Raw genomic sequence first — 12707 nt, 5'->3', positions numbered from 1 at the left:
AGCAATTTTAGTGCAAAAGAAGTAACTCGGAGCAGAGGTGGTTGAAATCTACAGAAAGCTCATATAATCTGGTTATTGGTGACATTACCAGCAAGGCTGTACTTGATTGAGGGCAGTGTTCTGGGAGAGTAACAAGGCTTGACTAGATAATTCACTTATCTGCCCTTACTTGCATGTCTAACCTACCCAGGGAATCCTAAATCACAGGTGCTTTTCGGACATTGAGGCTGGTGTGACCCAGTGAATATTTCCCAGTGTCTTTGGAATAGTTTAGCCTTGGTCCTATGTTTTGAGGGAAGTTCCATTTTAAGTGTAGCTCCTCCCTCTCTGCTCCTTATTGGTCTTTCTTTTTTTTAAGCTGTGAACTTTATTGTACTCACAATATCACAAATGATCCCATAATTATTGTTCAGATAATGAGTAATACAAATTATCCAACAGCATTATTTCTGAGTGTACACTGAAATATGAAGATATATAGAGTCATTTCTAAAAAATTGCTTGTAATTCAAATATTTACTAGAGAAATTTGAAATTTTGTAAAATCAAGAGTTTCTATAATAAAAATATTTATATTTTAGTTTCAAGTTTAAAGATTAGGATTTTATTAATATGAAGGACAGAATTATTTAAGTTTATCTCTATTGAAACATTATATAAAAAGTTGACCAAATAATCCTGTAGTTCTTTAGAGTGAACAGAATCTCAGAGATTTTAGAAAACATTTTAGAATTTTAACCTCCCACAAATGATACTTAATAAGAACAAGCGATCCAGATATAAAGGTAACAATGAAGGAGTAAAAAGTAAGAAAAACAATGGTAGTTTGAAGTCTGTTTCTCATCACCATTCCCAGCACTTTGAGCCTTCCCTGTTCAAATCTGTGAATTCTCTTGGGATCCTTCTTGGGCTGGAGAACCTGGCTCTGTCTGGCTAGGTCTGAGTCTCACTGACACCTTCAGTGTGGACTGGCCTTCCGCTACACACCTGCCCAGAGAGTACAAGCTGCTTCCCTGTATGCTAGGTAGAGTCAGCTTGGCAGTCATACCATTCCCAGTACTCCCAGGTTGGCACCCTAAGATGCCAGTTTCTGGAATAATGTTCAGTGCAGTCTCATGGTGCACCCCAAACTCAGTGGAGCACTCTGGGCGGGGCCTGGGGGCGAACAAGAGACTTGCTCTAAAGCATCTTCCCTGTGAGTGGAGGGTTTCTAGCGTGTAGGGGTCTCAACTGTAAAATGTAGCAGGCACTTTTACTTTCTAAAACCAATGCTGAAGCTTTCTAAGGAGATTTCCATGTGTTTTTAGAGATGTGTTTGATCATCCCCTCTGTTTATAAAGCAGATAGGCACAAGAAACAGTGAAGAGTGGCGCACAACTATGAAAAGAGCGTCCCAGGAGTCGACAAGTCGACACATGCAAGTGGATTCTGCAGACACTAGAACACTAGAAGGAAACAGCACTAGGTTTTGTGTTAGAAACTCCAGATCTTTCAAGGATTCTTGTACACATACTTCTACCACCAGTACTGTGTGCGTATTCAAAGCTAGAGGGTTGTGGCCAGTGGCATCTGAAAGGAGAGAGTGGTGGTATGCACGGATATAACCCAGCACATAGCACACAGCACCCTCTCACAGCACTTAATTCCCAACCTTTGCACCCTTGGAACTTGCAGATCCTCCTGGTGCTCCTGGAGGTGGGCTGAAGGTCCCAGGGTTGCACGTGTCAACTCAATCACACAGCATCATTCCAGAGGGCACCTAGACACAGCATGCACTACTCCCAGCAGGAGCAGTTTCCTTGACCAAGTCGGTAAGTGGCATTTGCTCACGTCATGATTCTTCAGTGGAGAAGACTGCAGATGGGGGGAGAGGGGGAAAGAATGCAGATATGAACTCTTGGCTTCCTGTCCCTCCTTCCCCGTGTTTGGGCTGGAGGCGGCAGCTGTGCCAGAGAGGCCAGGCAGTGACTCACTCTTCAGTCGACTTAGGAAGTCCTCAGCTGCCACTTCCGCACTGCTTGCCTCGCCTTCTCCGCCCCGCCCGCCCCCTGCCCCGCCCCCCACCTCTCGCCCTCTTGATTGGTCGTGAGTTACAGTTAGACCTTTGGCCTCTGTCCTCATTGGGTGAGTGCTTGTAGATCAAACCCCGCCCCCCCAAATAAAGTTACACTTCACAAGAAACGGAGGAATGGCAAACTGTTACTCCATGGAGCTCTCCGCTGTGCTGCTCCTGGCTGGCGCCGCAATTTGTGCATCTTTGGGTACCATAGCTGGTGAGTGCGCTCATTGTGGGTCTTCAGAAAGGTTTGGCGAATCCAGGTGGGCGGGCAAATTTCATGGGAGCCTCTACCCCGCCTGGCTGGCTCTGGAGAAGTGCAGAGCAGTGCGGGGCTGGGCGTGGTCGTTTTGCTACAAAACTTCAATGCCGCTTTTCAGGGTGCATTCTGGTTTTCTGCTGCACCCTGCTTCCCTCTTTCCCCTCTGATCCTTGCTCTTTGGGTGCCAAATTTTTAGGAAGCTCAGAGTCCTCGGGTCTCCCTTCTGGTTTGCACTTAGATATTCAAGTATCCCTGGAGGTCTGCCTTTCATGGGACCATCTATAATCAGTGATGGAGAGTTTCCAGCCCCCCTCCCCTCCCCGCCCTGTCCTCTTCCCGGAGTCAGCAGAGTGTTCTTCAGTGGAGAAGACTGCAGATGGGGGGGGGGGGGGCGGAATGCAGATATGCCCTCTTGGCTTCCTGTCCCTCCTTCCCCGTGTGTCTGGGCTGGAAGCAGCAGCTGTGCATAATTTGAAGTTAGGTGTTGTAATGCCCAGCATTGCTTTTTAGACTTAAAATTGCTTTGTATATTCTGGGTCTTTTATTATTTTGATTGCATTTTAGAATTGTTTCCTCTAATGCTGCCCCTGGCCAGCGCGGGCAGCTCAACTAAGATCATTCATATGAATTTGCAGGGACACAAAATAAAACACAGACACAACTTACCATTACACAAGCTTTAGGTCCGCTTCCCTGGCTCTCGGCCTGAGGCTCCCCAAAAGAGAGAGCAAGAGAAAGTCATGAGAGGCTGATGAGAAAGAGGGAACACGTTCAGAAGTCAGCTTTTTATTTGGGGGTGGGTGGGGGTCACTGTTTTTAGAAAGTTCTATCCATAAAAGGGCAGAAGGGGTAGGATTATAAGGGAACAGGTGAGAGTAACTCAACCTTAGGGGCACACCCACAAAGAAGACCTCCTTGCTCTCCAAGTGGGTCTGGCGCCCAAGCCACAACTAATGCAGTGGCTGGTCAGAGCCTGGTGCATCAGGACTGGAAGGCATGGTCATTCAGTGTGGCTCCCCACACTCTAGTTCTGTGAAAAAATATCATTGGTATTTTGGTGGGGATTGCATTAAATCTGTGACTTGCTTTAGGTTTTATGTTCATTTTAGCAATATTTATTCTGCCTATCTGAAAACATGGGATGTCTCTCCATGTTCTTGTTTCTTCTTCAATTTCTTTCTTCACTGTTCTATAGTTTACATCATAGAGATCTCTTACCTTCTTGGTTTGATTTATTCCTAGGTATTTTACTTTATGAGGCTCTAATGAGTGGAATTTTTTTTCTGATTTCTTTCTCAGGAGTTTCATTATTGCTGTACAGGAAAGCTATTGATTTTTGTATGTTGATTTTGTAACCTGCTACTTTGCTGAATTTGTTTATTGGTTCTAGCAGTCTTCTGATGGAGGTTTTTGGATCTTCTAAGTATGGGACTGTTTCATTTGCAGTCATTGATAATTTGACTTCTTCTTTTCCTATTTTTAATACCTTTGATTTTCTTCTCTTGCCTATTTGCTCTGTCTAGAATTTCTAGTAGTACATTGAATAGGAGTGATGAGTGTAGACATCCTCTTCTTGTTCCAGATTTTCATTGAAATGTTTTTAGTTTTTTCCCATTCGCTATGATATTGGCTTTGGATTTGTTGTATATAGCCTTTATAATATTGAAGTAAATTCCTTCTGTACCTAGTTTCCTCATTTTCTTTATCATGAATGGGTGCCAAATTTTGTTGAAGGGTTTCTCTGCATCTATTGAGATGAGTATGTATCCTTATGTATCCTTAACTCTACTTATGTGGTGTATTCCATGTATTGATATATGAATGTTAATCCATCTTTGCATCACTTTGATCAATACATCTTTGTCATGATGTACAATCATCTTAATATATTATTGAATATAATTTGCTAATATTTTACTAAGAATTTTTGCATCTAAGTTCATCAGAGATATTGATCCATAGTGATACTGGTTTTGGTCTGATGGTGATACTGGCTCATAGAATGAATTGAAGTGTTCATTCTCACTCTATTTTTGGAATAATTTGAGGAGCATTGGCATGTATTCTTCTTTAACATTCAGTTTTTCAAAACTGTCCCTAATAATCCTCTGGATTTCAGTGATATCTGTAGAATTCAGCTGAGAATCATTGTGTTCCTGGGGTTTTCTCTGTTGGATGGTGTTTTTTAGTCAGTTAGTATGACCAAAAGTTCTTACAAGAACAATTTTAGAAGAGGAAATGTTTGTTACTCATGATTTTAGAGATCTCAGTCCATAGATGGCCCACTCCATTGTTCTGGGCCCTAGGTCAGGCAGAACATTATGGTGAAATGGCATGGAGGAGGAAAACAGCTCAGCACATAGTGACCAGAAGGACAGAGAGAGAGAGAGAGAGAGAGAGAGAGAGAGAGAGAGAGAGAGAGATTCATGAACCAGGGATAAAATGTAAGATCAAAAGGTACATCCCCAGAGACCTATACCCTCCATCCACACCCTGTCTGGCTATAGCTTCCTCTGGATTAATCCACTGTTTATGTCATAGCTCTATAATCTACTTACTTCATCTCTGAAATTCCTTGAATTTTCTCACAGCTTTAAGTAAACCCTATCATGCCCATGCAATCTCTAATTGTTCAGGTAAGTTATATGATGTGGGCAGGTTTCAGTCCTACACAGACTGGGATAAATGTACCTTTCTGCCTCATTTGTTTCTCTGAATGTACCTGACCCCAAGGCATGTTCCCAGTGACCAATACAAAGTCCAAAGCTCTCTCCTGCTGCCCACTATGTGCCAGGACCACAAGAGCCTGTAAAAGCAGTGCTTCAATTCTAACTGCTCCATGAACTAGCTGGGTGACCTCAAATCAGGATGATTAATATCTCTGTGCCTTTGGGTCCTCACATATCAAGTATACAAGATGATGGTTCTCCTCATTGGGCTGTGGTGGGGAGTTAAAGAGACCTGGCTTGGGGTCTTCTTGGAATGGTGCCAAGCACCATGTAATGCTTCCTTGAGAAGGTAGGAATTAGACACTGTGAATGTTAACACAGAGTTCATCCTCACTAATCGCCCAAGCTACTTTATAGGTGAGATGCTGAGGCAGCTCAGGAAATTTGTTCCAGACAACACAGCAAAGCAAACACAGCCCCCACATTTCCTCTGAACCCTAAACATGCATATTAAAAAATTTAAAAGAAGTGATAATCAGTTACTTAAGAAGAGGATGTGCACACAAGACTATCTAGAAGGGGCATAGTGGGCATGGGGTACATTAGCATCAGATGACAGCAGACTTTCCAATTTTACCATTGCAGGTTAAGCATCAGTAATCCACAAATCCAAAATCTAAAACCTTTTGATGTCAACTTAATGCCACAGGTGGAAAATTCAACACCTGACCTCATGTGACAGTTCACTTCAAAATGCATGTTGACTAAGAATACTGCATAAAGTTACCATCAAGCTATAGAAATAAGGTGCAAATGAAGCACAAATGAATTTCATGTCGAGATCTGGGCCTTATTCCTAAGATATCTCATTTTGTGTATGCAAATATTCCAAAATCTAAAAAAGAAAATCCAAATACTTCTGATCCCCAGCATTTTGGAAAAGGGACAGTATTGTCATTCTGGGCTGGATAGCCCTGTTGATAATGTGGTTGGGATGGGAAGAGTCCTGGGCAGTGCAGGATGTTTTAAGCCCCGTGACTGATCTCTTGCTGCAGGATGCCAGGGGCATTACCAGCTGTGAAAACCAGAATGTTCCAGATATTGCCAAATTTGCTCTGGAGTAGGGTTATCATATTTTTCAACACACACAAAAAATATATTCACTATTTGGCTGAAATTCAAATTTAATTGGTGACCTGTATATTATGTGACAATACAACCCTGATTCATGAAGAAAGACTGTGTTAAGAGTCAAACTATGGAGTTCCCATGGAAAGAGCATATACCTCCAGCTTTTTTGGACTGCCCTACCTCTCCCATTCTGGGCTGGGGGTTCATTTCCCCAAACACACTTCACTGAGTGGCTGTGCAGATGGCTCTGCAGCCTCCCAATAGCCGCTGTCCACAGAATTAAAATCAGTTTCCTCTGTGGGACCTGTTTCATCTTCCTGCCTCCTCCCTAGGTGTCATCTACCACTGATAACTCCCTTCATTCTCCTTTCTAATTAAGAGGTCTCCCAGGCCCAGCCAGATGCAGGAAAACAAAGTAGTTACTTACTTTGTTTCCATTATCAACTGGCATCAATTGGCTGCTTTCATTATGGCAGTCATTGTGGCAATGGGAAGCCAGTTCCTGCTCACTCTGGGAAACAAAACAAAATTAATGGTGTCAGGGAGATGATCTGGCAAGGAAGCAACCAAGGTAGAACTGGTTGGACTTAGCCAGAGGAAATCAGGCTGAGGTCACCCTATCTCCAACATTATCTTGATGGCACAATGAGAAGAGAGAAAAGCCATAACCCTGCCCTGGAATAGCTCAAGGGAACACGGTTGGTGTTTTCACATGGCTGACCCTGCTAGAGGAGTAATTTTCACTCCCATTTAAAATAAACCCAAACTCTGACACTTGTAAAGGTAAAGACAGGTACTTATTCAAGATGGTACAACTAGGGATCCATCAATCTCAGTTCTGCGCTCTTCCTTCCATATTCCCGAGGTCTTACCCATTCTGTCCCCTTTGCTTTTAGGGTAAGAGTATATACCTCACTTCTTCTACAGCCTGTGGCAGTTCTCCTTTTCCTCTCTGCTCTATCTTCTTCAGTTCCATAAATTCACCACACTCCACAAAGCAATAAATCTTCTGGCACATACAGTTCCCTCTTCTCCAGCTACTTCACACCTCCACCTAAAAGGCCTACTTATCATTCATGTATCTTCTTCAACATCACACCCTCAGCGAAGCCTTCCCTGATCCCTAGTACATGTGAAGTTCTTGTATTCCTCTTTGTGTCTTCTTTCTTTCTTTTCTTGTGCTGATGATAGTATCCAGGGCCTCCTGCATGCTAGGGAAATGCTCTACCACTAACTAGCTACACAGCTATATCCATTTGGTGCTCTTAGGATGTCTCCTGTCATTATTGTCATAAATATTCTTGAGTATCTGCCAGGGTCTATCACTTCCAGAAGAATGTCAGAACCAGGAGGGCAGGTTCTGGTTCACTGAGCCTGTCTGGTTCACTGCTGTACCTATAAAACAAAATTCATTTTGGACACAAGACCCTCAGCAAAAAAAAAAAAAAAAAAAGAAACACATTCAAAAAGCTTCCAGGAGAAGCACCAGATGACAGTGACCCCAGCCTGCCCACCACCTGGAGAGAGGAGCAGCAGACAACAGCAACCCCAACCTACCATGCAGTAGAAGCAGAGCAACCCTCGAATCCACACTGCTGGAGAGAAAGATATACAGACAATATGAAGAATCAAGGGAAGAAAGTTCCCAAAACAAACTAAGCTGATACAATAAGAGATTCCATTGATTTCATAGTACATGAAATGTCAGAAAAGAAGTTTAGAGTGTAGATAATTAAAATGATCTGTGAAGCAAAGAATGAATTAAGAGAGCAAGTACAGGCAACAATTGACCACTCCAACAAAGAGATAAAAGAAGAAATATAGGTAGCAAAAGATTACTTCAAGAAAAGGAGACTCTGAAAAAAAAAGAAAATTAAATCCTTAAAATGAAGTAAATAATAAACTAAACAAAAAAATCAATAGAAAGCCCCCAAAACAGAATAGATCACTTGGAAGACAGAAACTCAGGCAATGAAACAAAATATATAATCTTGAAAATAAAGTTGACCAACACAGTGAAGATGGTGAGAACCATGAGCAGAACACTCCAAGAATTATGGGACAATGTGAAAAGACAAAATCTAAGAATTATCAAGATAGAGAAAGGTACAGAGATACACACCAAAGGAATACACAATGACATAATATCAGAAAATTTCTCAAACATAAAGAATGAATTGGAAAATCAAAAGGCTAACAGGACACCAAATGGACAAAATTATAAGCAATCTATACCAAAGCATATTAAAATGAAAACACGATACATACAAAATAAGGTTTGAATTTTTAAAGCCATAAGAAAAGTTTCAGATTACATATAAGGGAAAACCAATTCAGATCTCAGTAGATTTCCTCAATCCAGACCATCAAAGCTAAGATATCCTGGAACAACATGTACCAAGATCTGAAAAAAAATGTATGCCAACTAAGAATCGTATACCTAGGAAAAGTAAGCTTCAGATTTGATGATGAAATAAAAACTTTCCATGATAAACCAAAATTAAAACAATTTACAACACAAAGGACTGCACTACAGAATATTCTTGGCAAAATATTCCATGATGAGGAAATGAAAAACAACAATGTAAATCAGCGAAGGAAGGAACAACACTAAAAAAATCCAATCAAAGGAGAAACCAACCTATGTTAAAAACCAAAATAACCAAAATGATTGGGAATACAAACCATGACTCAATAATAACCCTGAATGTTAATGACCTAAACTCATTAATTAAAAGATAGACTGGCAGATTGGATCCAAAACAAAAAGATCCAACAGTATGCTGCCTTCAAGATATTCTTCTCATAGGAAAAGATATCCACAGACTGAAGGTGAACGGATAGGAAAAAATATATCACTCACATGGGCCAAGTAAACAAGCAGAGGTTTCCATCCTAGTATTAGATAAAGTAGACTTCAAACCAAAGTTAGTCAGAAGAGACAAAGAAGACATTGCATCCTGCTTAAGGGACCATACATCAACAGACATAACTATCATAAATATCTCTGCCCCAAACAATGGAGAGAGAGAGATAAAGAGAGAGGGGGGGGATACACACACACACACACACACACACACACACACACATATTGAACAAACCCTTCTCAATTTAAGAAGCAAGTAGATCACAAAATAATAATACTGGGTGACTTTAACACACCTCTATCTACATGAGATAGATCTTCCAAACAAAAACTAAACAAAGACAATATAGAACTCAATAATACAATCAATGATTTAGACTTAACAGACACATACAAAGTATTTCATCCATCATCCAACGAATACACCTTCTTCTCAACAGCACATGGATCCTTCTCTAAAACAGATTACATATAATGCCACAAAAAAACTCACTGAAAATACAAAAAAGTAGAGACACTACCCTGTATTCTATCAGATCATAATGGAATGAAACTAGTAATCAACGATAAAATAAAAAAAATAGAAGCTACTCCAACACTTGGAGTCTAAATAATTTGATATTAAATAAGCAATGGATAGCAGACATCAGGGAGGAGACAAAAATGTTCCTAGAGGTAAATGACAACACCAATACAATATATCAAAATTTCTGGGACACTATGAAGGCAGGGCTAAGAGGAAAGCTCACTGCATTGAGATCATTCATCAACAGAATAAAAATTCAACAAATAAAATGACCCTACATCTCAAAGCCCTAGAAAAAGAACAAATCAACACCATAATTAGTAAAAGACAGAAAATAATTAATATCAGAGCTGAAATCAATGAGATTGAACAAAAGAAACAATTAAAACATTGACAAAATTAAAAAGTTGATTCTTTGAAAAAAATAAATAAAATTGATAAAGCCTTAGCCACACTAATAAAGAGGAGAGAGAAAACTCTACTAAAATTCATGAAGAAAAAGGAAATATCAAAATGAACATCATTGAAATACAGAAGACAATTAGAAATTATTTTGAAAACTGATACTCCAATAAAAAAGAAAATCTTGATGACATTGACAATTTTCTATAAACATTTGCTACCCAAACTGAATCAGGAGGACATCCACAATTTAAACAGATCAATTTCAAGCAAGGAAATAGAAGACACCATCAAAAGCCTACCAACCAAGAAAAGCCCAGGACCAGATGGATTCTCAACCGAGTTTCACAAGACCTTCCAAAAAGAATGAATCCCAATACTCCTCAAATTATTCCATGAAATAGAAAGAAAGGAAACCCTTCCAAACTCATTCTATGAGGCTCCATTACCCTGGTACCAAAATCAGACAAAGACATAACAAGAAAACTTCAGACCAATCTTCCTGATGAACATAGATGCAAAAATTCTCAATAAAATCCTGGCCAATCACATGGAAAAACATATTAAAAAGATAGTGCACCACGATCAAGTGGGGTTCTTCCCAGAGTTGTAAGCTTTGTTCAACATACGGAAATCAATAAATGTAATATATCACACCAACAGACTTAAAGATAAGAATCATGTGATTATCTCAATAGATGCTGAAAAAGTATTTGCTAAAATTCAGCATCTCTTCATGTTCAAAACACTAGAAAAACTGGGAATAATAGGATCATACCTCAACACTGTAAAAGCTATGCTAAGCCCAAGGCCAACATCATTCTAAATGGAGAAAAATTGGAAGCATTCCCTCTAAACAGGAACAAGACAGGAATGCCCTCTTTCACCACTTCTATTCAACATGTAGTCCTTGAAATTATAGCCAGAGCAATGAGACAGGCAAAGGAAATTAAAAGGATATACATAGGAAAAGAAGAACTGAAAATTCTCACTATTTACTGAGGACACGATTCTATATTTTGAAGATGAAAAAAATAACTCCACCAGAAAACTACTAGAACTGATCAGCAAAGTAGCAACAAGTGATGATCCACTGAAAGAGAAACTAGGAAAACACCATTCAAAATAGCCTCAAAAAATATAAAATACTTGGGAATCAATTTAACAAAAGAGGTGAAAGACCTCTACAATGAAAACTAAGGAACACAAAAGAAGGAAATTGAAAAAGACCTTAGAATATGGAAAGATCTCTTATGCTCTTAGATAGGCAAAATGGCCACACTACCATAAAGGTTCCACAATTCCTACTAAAATCCCAATGTTATTCTTCATAGAACTTGAAAAAGAAATCACGAAATTCATTTGATAGGGGAAAAAATAATAGACCCAGAATCGCCATAGCAATCCTTAGCAAGAAAAGTGAAGCAGGAGACATCACAAATACCAGACCTTAAGCTATAGTATAGAGCAATAGTAGCAAATACACCATGGTATTGGCACCAACATGGACATGTAGACCAATGGTACAGAATAGAGACACAAAAACCAACCCACATAAATACAGTTATCTCATTTGACAAAGGCAACAAAAACATATATAGCCTCTTCAACAAACAGTGCTGGGAAAACTGGAAATCCATATGTAGAAAGATAAAATTAAACCTCTATCTCTCACCACGCACAAAACTCAACTCAAAGTGGATCAAGGACCTAGAATTAGACCAGAGACCCTACACCTAATATAAGAAAAACTAGACCCAAATCTTCATCATGTTGGATTAGGACCCAACTTCCTTAACAAGAGTCCTAAAGCACAAGAAATAAAAGCAAGAATCAGTAAATGGGATGGATTCAAACTAAAATGCTTTTTCTCGGGAAAAGAGATCATCATTGAGGTGAAGAGAGAGCCTACAGTTTGGGAGCGTAGTTTTACCACACATATGTCAAATAGAGTACTACTCTCCAGTATATTTAAAGAACTCAAAAAAATTAAAATAAAAAACAAACAAACAATAAATGGGCTAAAAAACTGAACAGACACTTCTCAAAAGATATACATGCAATCAATAAATATATGAAAACGTGTTCAACATCTTTAGTAGTTAGAGAAATTTAAATCAAAACTACTCTAAAATTTCATCTCACCCAGTCAGAATGGAAGTTATCAAGAATAGAAGCAATAATAAATGTTAGATAGGATGTGGGTAAAAAGGTTCACTCATACATAGCTGGTGAGACTGAAAATTGGTGCAACCACTTTGTAAAGCAGTATGGAGATTCCTCAGAAAACAGAATGAAACCACCATTTGACCCAGCTATCCCACTCTTCAGTCTGTACCCAAAGGACTTAAAATCAGCATACTATAGTGACATAGCCACACCAAAGTTTTTAGCAGCTGAATTCACAATAGTTAAACTGTGGAACCAACCTAGATGCCCATCAATAAAAGAATGGATAAAGAAACTATGATATATATACACAAAGGAATATTACACAGCATTAAAATAATACAATTATGGCATTTGCAGTTAAATGGATGAAGCTGTAGAATATTATGCTAAGTGAAGTAAGCCAATCCAAAAAAACTAAAAGCCAAGTGTTTTCTCTGAATAATGGTTGCTGATCTATGATAGAGGAGGGGCCATAGAAAGAATGAGAGAACTTTAGATTGGGCAAAGGAGACAGTGGGAAGGGATTATGAGGATAGGAAAGATGGTGGAATGAAATGGGACACCATTACCCCACTACACCATGTACAACCAGAGAATTGAAATGTTGCACTCCATTTTTGTAC

The 12707-nt window shown here is 39.5% G+C and overlaps 1 long non-coding RNA gene across 1 annotated transcript in view; it reads left to right on the top strand.

Moving 5' to 3' along the window:
• Positions 1-2175: 2175 nt before the first annotated feature.
• LOC139706048 (uncharacterized) overlaps positions 2176-12707 on the top strand; it is a 28587-nt gene continuing 18055 nt past the window's right edge. Inside the window, exon 1 of the long non-coding RNA XR_011707767.1 lies at positions 2176-2273. This is a non-coding gene — a long non-coding RNA (uncharacterized lncRNA). The remainder of the gene's footprint in view (positions 2274-12707) is intronic.

The sequence above is a fragment of the Marmota flaviventris genome, chromosome 6, assembly GCF_047511675.1.
Source record: "Marmota flaviventris isolate mMarFla1 chromosome 6, mMarFla1.hap1, whole genome shotgun sequence".
Taxonomy (NCBI): Eukaryota; Metazoa; Chordata; class Mammalia; order Rodentia; family Sciuridae; genus Marmota; species Marmota flaviventris.
Note: the sequence above shows the minus strand (reverse complement) of the source record. Positions and strands in the feature narration are given on the sequence as shown.